Genomic DNA, 16,440 nt, shown 5'->3' with positions numbered 1-16,440 from the left:
ACTGGCCTCAGATTATTGAACATAATGAATAAAATAGGTAATGTAAACATATCAGTAATTACCACTAAGGCTTACAACATAATTTGTTTTAAAATCACACCAAGCTTGTTAAAACTGGTAAGAGGTTATTGAGGGATCTGATTTAACCTCCTAGCAAGAGTTGTGGAGGTTTCATTCAGGTCTGTATTTAAATAAACACTCTGTCTTTGGCAGGAGAAAGACCAGACTCAGAGGAACCAGAGACGTCCAAATCGGCAAAACAACACGACTGTTCCCACTGTGGAAAGAGTTTTACAGAGTTAGGCAACATGAAAAGGCATGAAAGGACACACACAGGTGAGAAGCCTCATCAATGCTCTCACTGTGGAAAAACTTTTACTGAGTTATGGAGCCTGAAAACACATGAGAGAATACACACAGGGGAGAAGTTGTACTACTGCTCCCAGTGTGGAAAGAGTTTTACCCGGTCAGGGCACATGAAAGAACATAAGAGAACACACACAGGGGAGAAGCCTTACCTCTGTTCCCAGTGTGGAATGAGTTTTACCACTTTAGAGTACCTGAAATCACATGAGCGAACACACACAAGAGAGAAGCCTTTCCACTGCTCACAGTGCAGAGAGATTTTCACCCAGTTAGGGAGCCTGAAAAGGCATGAAAGGACACACACAGTTGAGAAGCCTCATCATTGCTCTCACTGTGGGAAGACTTTTACCCAGTTAGGGAGCCTGAAAAGACATGAGAGAATACACACAGGGGAAAAGCCTCATCATTGCACTCACTGTGGGAAGACTTTTACCCAGTTAGGGGGCCTGAAAATGCATGAGAGAATACACACAGGGGAGAAGCCTTACTGCTGCCCCCAGTGTGGAAAGAGTTTTACCCGGTCAGAGCACATGAAAGAACATAAGAGAACACACACAGGAGAGAAGCCTTATTGCTGCTTCCAGTGTGGAAAGAGTTTTACCTACTTATGTAACCTGAAAACACACGAGAGAATACACACAGGGGAGAAGCCTTACCACTGCCCCCAGTGTGGAAAGGGTTTAACCAGTTAGGGGTCCTGAAACGACATGAGAGAAAACACACAGGAGATAAGGATGTAGGATGTTGAACTGTAGAACATTGGATGGATATAGGACAGATGCTGGCTGAACAGTAGGATATAGGACAGATATAGCCTCTGAACAGTAGGATATAGGACAGATATAGCCTCTGAACAGTAGGATATAGGACAGATATAGCCTCTGAACAGTATGATATAGGACAGATATAGCCTCTGAACAGTAGGATATAGGACAGATATAGCCTCTGAACAGTAGGATATAGGACAGATGCTGGCTGAACAGTAGGATATAGGAAAGATATAGCCTCTGAACAGTAGGATATAGGACAGATATAGCCTCTGAACAGTAGGATATCGGACAGATATAGCCTCTGAACAGTAGGATATAGGACCGATGCTGGCTGAACAGTAGGATATAGGACAGATATAGCCTCTGAACGGTGTATTTTCCATACTGCATGTATTATAGTGGATTTGTTTGCTGACATCACTAAGTCTAAATGTCCATGTAAATGGGCTAAGTCTAAATGTCCATGTAAATGGGCTAAGTCTTAATGTCGGTGTAAATGGGCTAAGTCTACTGTATTTTGTATATCGTACTTTGCTCTCATTTTGAGAGAAATAAAATCCAGTTCGATTCCCAACTCAGATCAGCTTTAATATTGAACATAGATTGTAACTCAGACCTTGGGGGAAGTTCTGCTTTAATATTGAAAAATAGATTGTAACTCAGACCTTGGGGGAAGTTCTGCTTTAATATTGAACATAGATTGTAACTCAGACCTTGGGGAAGTTCTGCTTTAATATTGAACATAGATTGTAACTCAGGCCTTGGGGGAAGTTCTGCTTTAATATTGAACATAGATTGTAACTCAGACCTTGGTGGAAGTTCTGCTTTAATATTGAACATAGATTGTAACTCAGACCTTGGGGGAAGTTCTGCTTTAATATTGAACATAGATTGTAACTCAGTCCTTGGGGAAGTTCTGCTTTAATATTGAACATAGATTGTTGATTCCATCAATGTAATTGTGTGCATCATTTTTCAATTTTGTAAATTAACAAAAATATAAACACAAAATGCATTAATTTCTAAGATTTGACTGATTTACAGAAAAAAGTAAATTTAAATAAATTCTTTAGGCCCTAATCTATGGTTTTCACATGACTGGGAATAGTGCTATGCATCTGTTGGTCAACAATACCTTAAGAAAAAGGTAGGGGTATGGATCAGAAAACCAGTCAGTATTTGATGTGTCCACCATTTGCCTAGAGTTGATCAGGCTTTTGATTGTGGCCTGTGGAATGTTGTCCCACTCCTCTTCAATGGCTGTGGAATGTTGTCCCACTCCTCTTCAATGGCTGTGGAATGTTGTCCCACTCCTCCTCTTCAATGGCTGTGGAATGTTGTCCCACTCCTCTTCAATGGCTGTGGAATGTTGTCCCACTCCTCCTCTTCAATGGCTGTGGAATGTTGTCCCACTCCTCTTCAATGGCTGTGGAATGTTGTCCCACTCCTCTTCAATGGCTGTGGAATGTTGTCCCACTCCTCTTCAATGGCTGTGGAATGTTGTCCCACTCCTCTTCAATGGCTGTGGAATGTTGTCCCACTCCTCTTCAATGGCTGTGGAATGTTGTCCCACTCCTCTTCAATGGCTGTGGAATGTTGTCCCCACTCCTCTTCAATGGCTGTGGAATGTTGTCCCACTCCTCCTCTTCAATGGCTGTGGAATGTTGTCCCACTCCTCCTCTTCAATGGCTGTGGAATGTTGTCCCACTCCTCCTCTTCAATGGCTGTGGAATGTTGTCCCACTCCTCTTCAATGGCTGTGGAATGTTGTCCCACTCCTCCTCAATGGCTGTGGAATGTTGTCCCACTCCTCCTCAATGGCTGTGGAATGTTGTCCCACTCCTCTTCAATGGCTGTGGAATGTTGTCCCACTCCTCCTCTTCAATGGCTGTGGAATGTTGTCCCACTCCTCCTCTTCAATGGCTGTGGAATGTTGTCCCACTCCTCCTCTTCAATGGCTGTGGAATGTTGTCCCACTCCTCTTCAATGGCTGTGGAATGTTGTCCCACTCCTCTTCAATGGCTGTGGAATGTTGTCCCACTCCTCCTCTTCAATGGCTGTGGAATGTTGTCCCACTCCTCCTCTTCAATGGCTGTGGAATGTTGTCCCACTCCTCTTCAATGGCTGTGGAATGTTGTCCCACTCCTCCTCTTCAATGGCTGTGGAATGTTGTCCCACTCCTCTTCAATGGCTGTGGAATGTTGTCCCACTCCTCTTCAATGGCTGTGGAATGTTGTCCCACTCCTCTTCAATGGCTGTGGAATGTTGTCCCACTCCTCCTCTTCAATGGCTGTGGAATGTTGTCCCACTCCTCCTCTTCAATGGCTGTGGAATGTTGTCCCACTCCTCTTCAATGGCTGTGGAATGTTGTCCCACTCCTCTTCAATGGCTGTGGAATGTTGTCCCACTCCTCTTCAATGGCTGTGGAATGTTGTCCCACTCCTCTTCAATGGCTGTGGAATGTTGTCCCACTCCTCCTCTTCAATGGCTGTGGAATGTTGTCCCACTCCTCTTCAATGGCTGTGCAAAGTTGCTGCATATTAGCGGGAACTGGAACACACTGTCGTACAAGGCAATCCAGAGCATCCCAAACATGCTCAAAGGTTGATATGTCTGGTGAGTATGCAGGCTGTGGAAGAACTGAGACATTTTTCAGCTTCCAGGAATTGTGTCCAGATTGTTCTGACATGGGGCCGTGCATTATCATGCTGAAACATGAGGTGATGGCGGTGGATGAATGGCACGACAATGGGCCTCAGGATCCTGTCACGGTATCTCTGTGTTCAAATGGCCAACGATTGAATCCAATTGTGTTCGTTGTCCGTAGCTTATGCCTGCCTATACCTTAGCCCTACCACCACCATGGGACACTCTGTTCACAACATTGACATCAGTAAACCGCTCGCTCACACAACACCATACATGTGAGGCCAGTTGGACGTACTGCCAAATTCTCTAAAACAACGTAGCTTATGGTAGAGAAATTAACATTAAATTCTCTGGCAACAGCTCTGGTGGACATTCATGTAGTCAGCATGCCAATTGCACGCTCCCTCAACTTGAGACATCTGTATCATTGTGTGACAAATCTGCACATTTTAGAGTGGCCTTTTATTGCCCCCAGCACAAGGTGCAACTGTGTAATGATCATGTGATAAAATAATGTATATGTTGAAAGATAATGGTAAAATAATTCCACTCTGAACCTTATAACTGTATGAAATTGATTAGAATCATAAAATTATAATCTGACGATGTGTGTAGTTTTAGTCAGAATTAGGTTAAACAATGTATCTGTATAGTGGAAAAACACAGACTGTCTGAGCAAGGTGTAGCGTAGGATTTGAACTTGTATGTGGGTGCCTAGGAAAATACCGTAGAACAATTAAAACTGTGTTTGAACCGACCTGGCTAGGCCTCGGAGGAACCTATGAGAGCACAGGGAGTACTTCTCAAGGTTTCCCTCATCTCGGGGGAATGGAACTGTCGGCTGGGTAGTGATACACAGTGGTGAGAACTACGGAGAAGGATACAACTCACCTACTGTTTGTGTGGAAGTATGTGTGTAGGATACCTACTGTTTGTGTGGAAGTATGTGCGTAGGATACCTACTGTTTGTGTGGAAGTATGTGCGTAGGATACCTACTGTTTGTGTGGAAGTATGTGCGTAGGATACCTACTGTTTGTGTGGAAGTATGTGAGTAGGATACCTACTGTTTGTGTGGAAGTATGTGAGTAGGATACCTACTGTTTGTGTGGAAGTATGTGCGTAGGATACCTACTGTTTGTGTGGAAGTATGTGAGTAGGATACCTACTGTTTGTGTGGAAGTATGTGCGTAGGATACCTACTGTTTGTGTGGAAGTATGTGCGTAGGATACCTACTGTTTGTGTGGAAGTATGTGAGTAGGATACCTACTGTTTGTGTGGAAGTATGTGAGTAGGATACCAGCTATAAAATGGATGTCTTTGTATAATGGACTTTAGAACGTTCTCTGAATAAACTGTACTATAAACTGTACTATAAACTGTACTATAAACTGTACTATGTTTTTGCATAAACTGAGTCTTTGACTAATTATTATTAAAACCCATGGTCGTACAGATCCCAGGTCAGTTATTATTAACCCCCATGGTCTCACAGATCCCAGGTCAGTTATTATTAACCCCATGGTCTCACAGATCCCAGGTCAGTTATTATTAACCCCATGGTCTCACAGATCCCAGGTCAGTTATTATTAACCCCCATGGTCTCACAGATCCCAGGTCAGTTATTATTAAACCCCATGGTCTTACAGATCCCAGGTCAGTTATTATTAACCCCATGGTCTCACAGATCCCAGGTCAGTTATTATTAAACCCCATGGTCTCACAGATCCCAGGTCAGTTATTATTAACCCCATGGTCTCACAGATCCCAGGTCAGTTATTATTAAACCCCATGGTCTCACAGATCCCAGGTCAGTTATTATTAACCCCATGGTCTCACAGATCCCAGGTCAGTTATTATTAACCCCATGGTCTCACAGATCCCAGGTCAGTTATTATTAAACCCCCATGGTCTTACAGTCCCAGGTCAGAGCTATTGATTGTCATTTGTTATCATTGGGATTGAAAATGGTCATGACATCATGCTATTTAATCGTCTTTTTGACATCCCACATCTGTCAGGTCGATGGATTATCTTGGCAAAGGAGAAATGCTCACTAACAGGGATGTAAACAAATGTGTGCGCAAAATTTGAGCAAAATAACACATTTTTTTGTGCCTATGAAACCTTTCTGGGATCTTTTTTTACTTCAGCTCGTGAAACATGGGACCAACGTTGGATTTATATGGTTGTTTTAGTGTAGATACAGAAAGCATTCAGACCCCTAGACATTTCCACAGTTTGTTACATTACAGCCTAATTCTAAATGGTTGTTTTAGTGTAGATACAGAAAGCATTCAGACCCCTAGACATTTCCACAGTTTGTTACATTACAGCCTAATTCTAAATGGTTGTTTTAGTGTAGATACATAAAGCATTCAGACCCCTAGACATTTCCGCAGTTTGTTACATTACAGCCTAATTCTAAATGGTTGTTTTAGTGTAGATACAGAAAGCATTCAGACCCCTAAACATTTCCACAGTTTGTTACATTACAGCCTAATTGTAAATGGTTGTTTTAGTGTAGATACAGTGCATTCTGAAAGCATGCAGACCCCTAGACATTTCCACAGTTTGTTACCTTACAGCCTAATTCTAAATGGATGTTTTAGTGTAGATACAGTGCATTCTGAAAGCATGCAGACCCCTAGACATTTCCACAGTTTGTTACCTTACAGCCTAATTCTAAATGGATGTTTTAGTGTAGATACAGTGCATTCTGAAAGCATGCAGACCCCTAGACATTTCCACAGTTTGTTACCTTACAGCCTAATTCTACAATTTGAAAAATGTTTTATCTGATCAATCTACACACAATACCCAATAATCTCAAACCATCTAAATTGGGCTGAGGCCAGGGGATTGTGGAGGCCAGGTCATCAGATGCAGAACTCCATCACTCTCCTTGGTAAAATAGCCCTTACATGACACTTGGCATTCAGGCCAAAGAGTTCAATCTTGGTTTCACCGGACCAGAGAATCTGGTTTCTCATGGTCTGAGAGTCTTTAGGTGCCTTTTGGCAAACTCCAAGCTGGCTGTCATATGCCTTTTTACTGAGGAGTGGCTTCCATCTGGCCACTCTACCATAAAGGCCTGATTGGTTCCTCCTGTGTATAGCCTCCAAATTGACTCTGTACTGGTACCCCTGTATATAGCCTCCAAATTGACTCTGTACTGGTACCTCCTGTGTATAGCCTCCACATTGACTCTGTACTGGTACCCCCTGTATATAGCCTCCACATTGACTCTGTACTGGTACCCCCTGTATATAGCCTCCACATTGACTCTGTACCGGTACCTCCTGTATATAGCCTCCACATAGACTCTGTACCGGTACCTCCTGTATATAGCCTCCACATTGACTCTGTACTGGTACCCCCTGTATATAGCCTCCACATTGACGCTGTACTGGTACCCCCTGTATCTAGCCTCCACATTGACTCTGTACTGGTACCCCCTGTATATAGCCTCCACATTGACTCTGTACCGGTACCCCCTGTATATAGCCTCCACATTGACTCTGTACTGGTACCCCCTGTATATAGCCTCCACATTGACTCTGTACTGTTACCTCCTGTATATAGCCTCCACATTGACTCTGTACCGGTACCCCCTGTATATAGCCTCCACATTGACTCTGCACCGGTACCCCCTGTATATAGCCTCCACATTGACTCTGTACCGGTACCCCCTGTATATAGCCTCCACATTGACTCTGTACCGGTACCCCCTGTATATAGCCTCCACATTGACTCTGTTCTGGTACCCCCTGTATATAGCCTCCACATTGACTCTGTACTGGTACCCCCTGTATATATCCTCCACATTGACTCTGTACTGGTACCCCCTGTATATAGCCTCCACATTGACTCTGTACAGGTACCCCCTGTATATAGCCTCCACATTGACTCTGTACTGGTACCTCCTGTATATAGCCTCCACATTGACTCTGTACCGGTACCTCCTGTATATAGCCTCCACATTGACTCTGTACCGGTACCTCCTGTATATAGCCTCCACATTGACTCTGTACTGGTACCCCCTGTATACAGCCTCCACATTGACACTGTACTGGTACCTCCTGTATATAGCCTCCACATTACCTCTGTACTGGTACCCCCTGTATATAGCCTCCACATTGACTCTGTACTGGTACCTCCTATATATAGCCTCCACATTGACACTGTACTGGTACCTCCTGTATATAGCCTCCACATTGACTCTGTACTGGTACCCCCTGTATCTAGCCTCCACATTGACTCTGTACTGGTACCCCCTGTATATAGCCTCCACATTGACTCTGTACTGGTACCTCCTGTATATAGCCTCCACATTGACTCTGTACTGGTACCCCTGTATACAGCCTCCACATTGACACTGTACTGGTACCTCCTGTATATAGCCTCCACATTACCTCTGTACTGGTACCCCTGTATATAGCCTCCACATTGACTCTGTACTGGTACCTCCTATATATAGCCTCCACATTGACACTGTACTGGTACCTCCTGTATATAGCCTCCACATTGACTCTGTACTGGTACCCCTGTATCTAGCCTCCACATTGACTCTGTACTGGTACCCCTGTATATAGCCTCCACATTGACTCTGTATCGGTACCCCCTGTATATAGCCTCCACATTGACTCTGTACTGGTACCCCTGTATATAGCCTCCACATTGACTCTGTACTGTTACCTCCTGTATATAGCCTCCACATTGACTCTGTACCGGTACCCCTGTATATAGCCTCCACATTGACTCTGCACCGGTACCCCCTGTATATAGCCTCCACATTGACTCTGTACTGGTACCCCCTGTATATAGCCTCTACATTGACTCTGTACTGGTACCCCTGTATATAGCCTCCACATTGACTCTGTTCTGGTACCCCCTGTATATAGCCTCCACATTGACTCTGTACTGGTACCCCTGTATATATCCTCCACATTGACTCTGTACTGGTACCCCTGTATATAGCCTCCACATTGACTCTGTACAGGTACCCCTGTATATAGCCTCCACATTGACTCTGTACTGGTACCTCCTGTATATAGCCTCCACATTGACTCTGTACTGGTACCTCCTGTATATAGCCTCCACATTGACTCTGTACTGGTACCTCCTGTATATAGCCTCCACATTGACTCTGTACTGGTACCTCCTGTATATAGCCTCCACATTGACTCTGTACTGGTACCTCCTGTATATAGCCTCCACATTGACTCTGTACTGGTACCCCCTGTATACTATCTCCACATTGACACTGTACTGGTACCCCCTGTATATAGCCTCCACATTGACTCTGTACTGGTACCCCCTGTATATAGCCTCCACATTGACTCTGTACTGGTACTTCCTTTATACAGCCTCCACATTGACTCTGTACTGGTACCTCCTGTATATAGCCTCCACATTGACTCTGTACTGGTACCCCCTGTATATAGCCTCCACATTGACTCTGTACTGGTACCCCTGTATATAGCCTCCACATTGACTCTGTACTGGTACCTCCTGTATATAGCCTCCACATTGACTCTGTACTGGTACCTCCTGTATATAGCCTCCACATTGACTCTGTACTGGTACCCCTGTATATAGCCTCCACATTGACTCTGTACTGGTACCTCCTGTATATAGCCTCCACATTGACTCTGTACTGGTACCTCCTGTATATAGCCTCCACATTGACAATGTACTGGTACCTCCTGTATATAGCCTCCACATTGACTCTGTACTGGTACCCCTGTATATAGCCTCCACATTGACTCTGTACTGGTACCTCCTATATATAGCCTCCACATTGACTCTGTACTGGTACCCCTGTATATAGCCTCCACATTGACTCTGTACTGTACCCCCTGTATACAGCCTCCACATTGACACTGTACTGGTACCTCCTGTATATAGCCTCCACATTGACTCTGTACTGGTACCTCCTGTATATAGCCTCCACATTGACTCTGTACTGGTACCCCTGTATACAGCCTCCACATTGACACTGTACTGGTACCTCCTGTATATAGCCTCCACATTGACTCTGTACTGGTACCTCCTGTATATAGCCTCCACATTGACTCTGTACTGGTACCTCCTGTATATAGCCTCCACATTGACTCTGTACTGGTACCCCTGTATACAGCCTCCACATTGACACTGTACTGGTTCCCCCTGTATATAGCCTCCACATTGACTCTGTACTGGTACCTCCTGTATACAGCCTCCACATTGACTCTGTACTGGTACCTCCTGTATATACCCTCCACATTGACTCTGTACTGGTACCCCCTGTATACATCCTCCACATTGACTCTGTACTGGTACCTCCTGTATATAGCCTCCACATTGACTCTGTACTGGTACCTCCTGTATACAGCCTCCACATTGATTCTGTACTGGTACCTCCTGTATATAGCCTCCACATTGACTCTGTACTGGTACCTCCTATATATAGCCTCCACATTGACTCTGTACTGGTACCTCCTGTATACAGCCTCCACATTGACTCTGTACTGGTACCTCCTGTATATAGCCTCCACATTGACTCTGTACTGGTACCCCCTGTATACAGCCTCCACATTGACTCTGTACTGGTACCTCCTGTATATAGCCTCCACATTGACTCTGTACTGGTACCTCCTGTATATAGCCTCCACATTGACTCTGTACTGGTACCTCCTGTATATAGCCTCCACATTGACTCTGTACTGGTACCTCCTGTATACAGCCTCCACATTGACTCTGTACTGATACCCCCTGTATATAGCCTCCACATTGACTCTGTACTGGTACCTCCTGTATATAGCCTCCACATTGACTCTGTACTGGTACCTCCTGTATATAGCCTCCACATTGACTCTGTACTGGTACCCCCTGTATATAGCCTCCACATTGACTCTGTACTGGTACCTCCTGTATATATCCTCCACATTGACTCTGTACTGGTACCTCCTGTATATAGCCTCCACATTGACTCTGTACTGGTACCCCCTGTATACAGCCTCCACATTGACTCTGTACTGGTACCTCCTGTATATAGCCTCCACATTGACTCTGTACTGGTACCTCCTGTATATAGCCTCCACATTGACTCTGTACTGGTACCCCCTGTATACAGCCTCCACATTGACTCTGTACTGGTACCTCCTGTATATAGCCTCCACATTGACTCTGTACTGGTACCCCCTGTATACAGCCTCCACATTGACTCTGTACTGGTACCTCCTGTATATAGCCTCCACATTGACTCTGTACTGGTACCCCCTGTATACAGCCTCCACATTGACTCTGTACTGGTACCTCCTGTATATAGCCTCCACATTGACTCTGTACTGGTACCCCAGTATACAGCCTCCACATTGACTCTGTACTGGTACCTCCTGTATATAGCCTCCACATTGACTCTGTACTGGTACCCCCAGTATATAGCCTCCACATTGACTCTGTACTGGTACCCCTGTATATAGCCTCCACATTGACTCTGTACTGGTACCCCTGTATATAGCCTCCACATTGACTCTGTACTGGTACCTCCTGTATATAGCCTCCACATTGACTCTGTACTGGTACCTCCTGTATATAGCCTCCACATTGACTCTGTACTGGTACCTCCTGTATATAGCCTCCACATTGACTCTGTACTGGTACCTCCTGTATATAGCCTCCACATTGACTCTGTACTGGTACCTCCTGTATATAGCCTCCACATTGACTCTGTACTGGTACCTCCTGTATATAGCCTCCACATTGACTCTGTACTGGTACCTCCTGTATATAGCCTCCACATTGACTCTGTACTGGTACCTCCTGTATATAGCCTCCACATTGACTCTGTACTGGTACCTCCTGTATATAGCCTCCACATTGACTCTGTACTGGTACCTCCTGTATATAGCCTCCACATTGACTCTGTACTGGCCTACCTCCTGTATACAGCCTCCACATTGACTCTGTACTGGTACCTCCTGTATATAGCCTCCACATTGACTCTGTACTGGTACCTCCTGTATATAGCCTCCACATTGACTCTGTACTGGTACCTCCTGTATATAGCCTCCACATTGACTCTGTACTGGTACCCCCTGTATATAGCCTCCACATTGACTCTGTACTGGTACCTCCTGTATATAGCCTCCACATTGACTCTGTACTGGTACCTCCTGTATATAGCCTCCACATTGACTCTGTACTGGTACCTCCTGTATATAGCCTCCACATTGACTCTGTACTGGTACCTCCTGTATATAGCCTCCACATTTGCCTCGTTATCGTTATTTTATTGTGTTACTTTTTTTTTCTTCTTTAGTTTATTTCAGAAACATTTTCTTAACTCTTATTTTTCTTAACTACATTGTTGGTTAAGGGCTTGTCAGTAATCATTTCACGGTAACGTCTACACCTGTTGTATTCAGCGTATGTGACAAATAACATTTGATTTGAACTAAATATGGAGTATGTCAGTTTCAATGTTAATGTCTTTAATTAAATTATATTTTTCAAATTCAGGTTGTCTGTTTATCTGCGTCATTCCTTGATCATTCCTTTTTCCCTCAGAACAGACTCAATTCGTCGGGGCATGGACTCTACAAGGTGTCAAAAAGCGCCCATGTTGACTCCAATGCTTCCCACAATTGTGTCAAGTTGGCTGGATGTCCTTTGGGTGCAGTGGAGGCTCCTCAGAGGAGGAAGGGGAGAACCATCATCCTCAGTTATTTTCAGAAAAATTAAAATGGTTGAATTTTTAAAAGTTGTCCTTTTTAGATAAAACTATACTAAATATAATCACATCACCAAATAATTGATTAAAACATACTATTTTGCATCCTCCTCTGGGTACATTGACTTCAATACAAAACCTAGGAGGCTCATGGTTCTCAAGCCATTCCATAGACTTACACAGTAATTATGACAACTTCCGGAGGACGTCCTCCAACCTATCAGAGCTCTTGCAGCATGATCTGACATGTTGTCCACCCAATGAAAGGATCAGATAATGAATCTAGTACTGAAAGCATACGCTACAGCTAGCTAGTACTGCAGTGCATAACATATGGTGAGTAGTTGACTAAAAGAGAGAAAAATACAATAAATCAAATCAAATTTTATTTGTCACATACACATGGTTAGCAGATGTTAATGCGAGTGTAGCGAAATGCTTGTGCTTCTAGTTCCGACAATGCAGTAATAACCAACAAGTAATCTAGCTAACAATTCCAAAACTACTACCTTCTAGACACAAGTGTAAGGGGATAAGAATATGTACATAAAGATATATGAGTGAGTGATGGTACAGAGCGGCATAGGCAAGATACAGTAGATGGTATTGAGTGCAGTATATACATATGAGATGAGTATGTAAACAAAGTGGCATAGTTAAAGTGGCTAGTGATACATGTATTACATAAAGATGCAGTAGATGATATAGAGTACAGTATATACATATACATATGAGATGAATAATGTAGGGTATGTAAACATTATATTAGGTAACATTGTTTAAAGTGGCTAGTGATATATTTTACATCATTTCCCATCAATTCCCATTATTAAAGTGGCTGGAGTTGAATCAGTGTGTTGGCAGCAGCCACTCAATGTTAGTGGTGGCCGTTTAACAGTCTGATGGCCTTGAGATAGAAGCTGTTTTTCAGTCTCTCTGTCCCAGCTTTGATGCACCTATACTGACCTCGCCTTCTGGATGATAGCGGGGTGAACAGGCAGTGGCTCGGGTGGTTGTTGTCCTTGATGATCTTTATGGCCTTCCTGTGACATCGGGTGGTGTAGGTGTCCTGGAGGGCAGGTAGTTTGCCCCCGGTGATGCGTTGTGCAGACCTCACTACCCTCGGAGAGCCTTACGGTTGTGGGCGGAGCAGTTGCCGTACCAGGCGGTGATACAGCCCGACAGGATGCTCTTGATTGTGCATCTGTAGAAGTTTGTGAGTGCTTTTGGTGACAAGCCAAATGTCTTCAGCCTCCTGAGGTTGAAGAGGCACTGCTGCGCCTTCTTCACGATGCTGTCTGTGTGGGTGGACCAATTCAGTTTGTCTGTGATGTGTACGCCGAGGAACTTAAAACTTACTACCCTCTCCACTACTGTCCCATCAATGTGGATAGGGGGGTGTTCCCTCTGCTGTTTCCTGAAGTCCACAATCATCTCCTTAGTTTTGTTGACGTTGAGTGTGAGGTTATTTTCCTGACACCACACTCCGAGGGCCCTCACCTCCTCCCTGTAGGCCGTCTCGTCGTTGTTGGTAATCAAGCCTACCACTGTTGTGTCGTCCGCAAACTTGATGATTGAGTTGGAGGCGTGCGTGGCCACGCAGTCGTGGGTGAACAGGGAGTTCAGGAGAGGGCTCAGAACGCACCCTTGTGGGGCCCCAGTGTTGAGGATCAGCGGGGTGGAAATGTTGTTGCCTACCCTCACCACCTGGGGCGGCCCGTCAGGAAGTCCAGTACCCAATTGCACAGGGCGGGGTCGAGACCCAGGGTCTCGAGCTTGATGACGAGCTTGGAGGGCACTATGGTGTTAAATGCCGAGCTGTAGTCGATGAACAGCATTCTCACATAGGTATTCCTCTTGTCCAGATGGGTTAGGGCAGTGTGCAGTGTGGTTGAGATTGCATCGTTGAACAGTTTTGAACAAAACAAAGGAGAAGCGAGATAGAGATTTTGTCAATTATTTTCCACTTTTATTTTCTCTTACTTATCTAGCAAATGCAGCTATCTAGTTTAGTCTATTGAAACACCCTGCTCAAACAGAGGGATGTTATGTTAGCTAGCTGGCTATGACTATCCAACACAACACTGGAACTCTTCCAAGTCAAGGCAAGCTTTTGGTTTTACTAATTTATTGCCACTGGGACCCGCCAAGGTAAGTGCTAAACTGCTTACTGACTGTACACTGTAACGTTACTGCATGATTGTAGCAGGTTTACTAACATGTTAGTTATATTAGCTCTGTTGACTATGATGTTATTTTAGCTAATATGGTGACAGCAATGTAAGCTGTGTGTAGCAGGTATGATATGGTTTGGCTTGGAAATGTTTTTTCTCCTGGTCACATACAGCTGATGTGTTGTGCATTGAAGTACAGAAACAAAGGGAAAAGGTGAGAGGAGGAGAGAAGGAATACAACGTGTCTGTAATGAAAGTGATCTGTGTTTATGCATGATCATGGGTGAATTCGTTCTGCCGATTCTGTGAACAAACGTTTCTTAAATGAAACAAAACCGGGATAAACATACCTGAATTTGTCCAATAGAACCTCTATTTCAGCTAGATGCAGGCGAGAGTGTGCAAGGCGATATTGAATGTGTCACTGTCTGTCACCTCAACATTTTCTCTCGACCAGTGTGCACCTACATTCTAAACTTTCATTCATAGGCTAGGTTGCTACCTCATGATGGGTAGAGGGGAAATTTTAGTATCATGTAGTAGCCTAAACCTATCGCTGTTACATTGAACAGGGTGACTGGATTATGAATGACAGTCATCTAATATGCTGTAGTAAATGGAAATGTTAGTATCATGTAGTATTGCGGTTACATGAATGGAATATGAATGACAGTCATCTAATATGCTGTAATAGAAATAAGACCATGCTCATGAAAAAACTAATCGTCCTGCCTCATCTTAAACGGCAGTGACCGCCACTGTTTGGATGGTGGACCATTCATGGTACACATGGGAACTGTTGAGCTGAAAAACCCAGCAGCGTTGCAGTTCTTGACACAAACCAGGGCGCCTGGCACCTACTACCATACCCTGTGCAAAGTAACTTACTAACTCTTGGTACACATGGGAAACTGTAGCGTTGTAGTTCTTGACACAAACCGGGGCGCCTGGCACCCACCAATATCAAATCAAATCAAATCAAATCAAATTTATTTATATAGCCCTTCGTACATCAGCTGATATCTCAAAGTGCTGTACAGAAACCCAGCCTAAAACCCCAAACAGCAAACAATGCAGGTGTAAAAGCACGGTGGCTAGGAAAAACTCCCTAGAAAGGCCAAAACCTAGGAAGAAACCTAGAGAGGAACCAGGCTATGTGGGGTGGCCAGTCCTCTTCTGGCTGTGCCGGGTAGAGATTATAACAGAACATGACCAAGATGTTCAAATGTTCATAAATGACCAGCATGGTCGAATAATAATAAGGCAGAACAGTTGAAACTGGAGCAGCAGCACAGTCAGGTGGACTGGGGACAGCAAGGAGTCATCATGTCAGGTAGTCCTGGGGCACGGTCCTAGGGCTCAGGTCCTCCGAGAGAGAGAAAGAGAGAGAGAATTAGAGAGAGCATATGTGGGGTGGCCAGTCCTCTTCTGGCTGTGCCGGGTGGAGATTATAACAGAACGTGGCCAAGATGTTCAAATGTTCATAAATGACCAGCATGGTTGAATAATAGTAAGGCAGAACAGTTGAAACTGGAGCAGCAGCATGGCCAGGTGGACTGGGGACAGCAAGGAGTCATCATGTCAGGTAGTCCTGGGACATGGTCCTAGGGCCCAGGCCAGTTGAAACTGGAGCAGCAGCATGGCCAGGTGGACTGGGGACAGCAAGGAGTCATCATGTCAGGTAGTCCTGGGGCATGGTCCTAGGGCTCAGGTCCTCCGAGAGAGAGAAAGAAAGAGAGAAGGAGAGAATTAGAGAACGCACACTTA

The 16,440-nt window shown here is 44.5% G+C and overlaps 1 pseudogene; it reads left to right on the top strand.

Moving 5' to 3' along the window:
• Positions 1-219: 219 nt before the first annotated feature.
• LOC135559960 (zinc finger protein 135-like) lies at positions 220-1,396 on the top strand (annotated as a pseudogene).
• The last annotated feature ends 15,044 nt before the right edge of the window (positions 1,397-16,440 follow it).

This window comes from Oncorhynchus nerka, linkage group LG15 (genome assembly GCF_034236695.1).
Source record: "Oncorhynchus nerka isolate Pitt River linkage group LG15, Oner_Uvic_2.0, whole genome shotgun sequence".
Taxonomy (NCBI): Eukaryota; Metazoa; Chordata; class Actinopteri; order Salmoniformes; family Salmonidae; genus Oncorhynchus; species Oncorhynchus nerka.
This window is presented reverse-complemented; position numbering and strand designations above follow the sequence as displayed.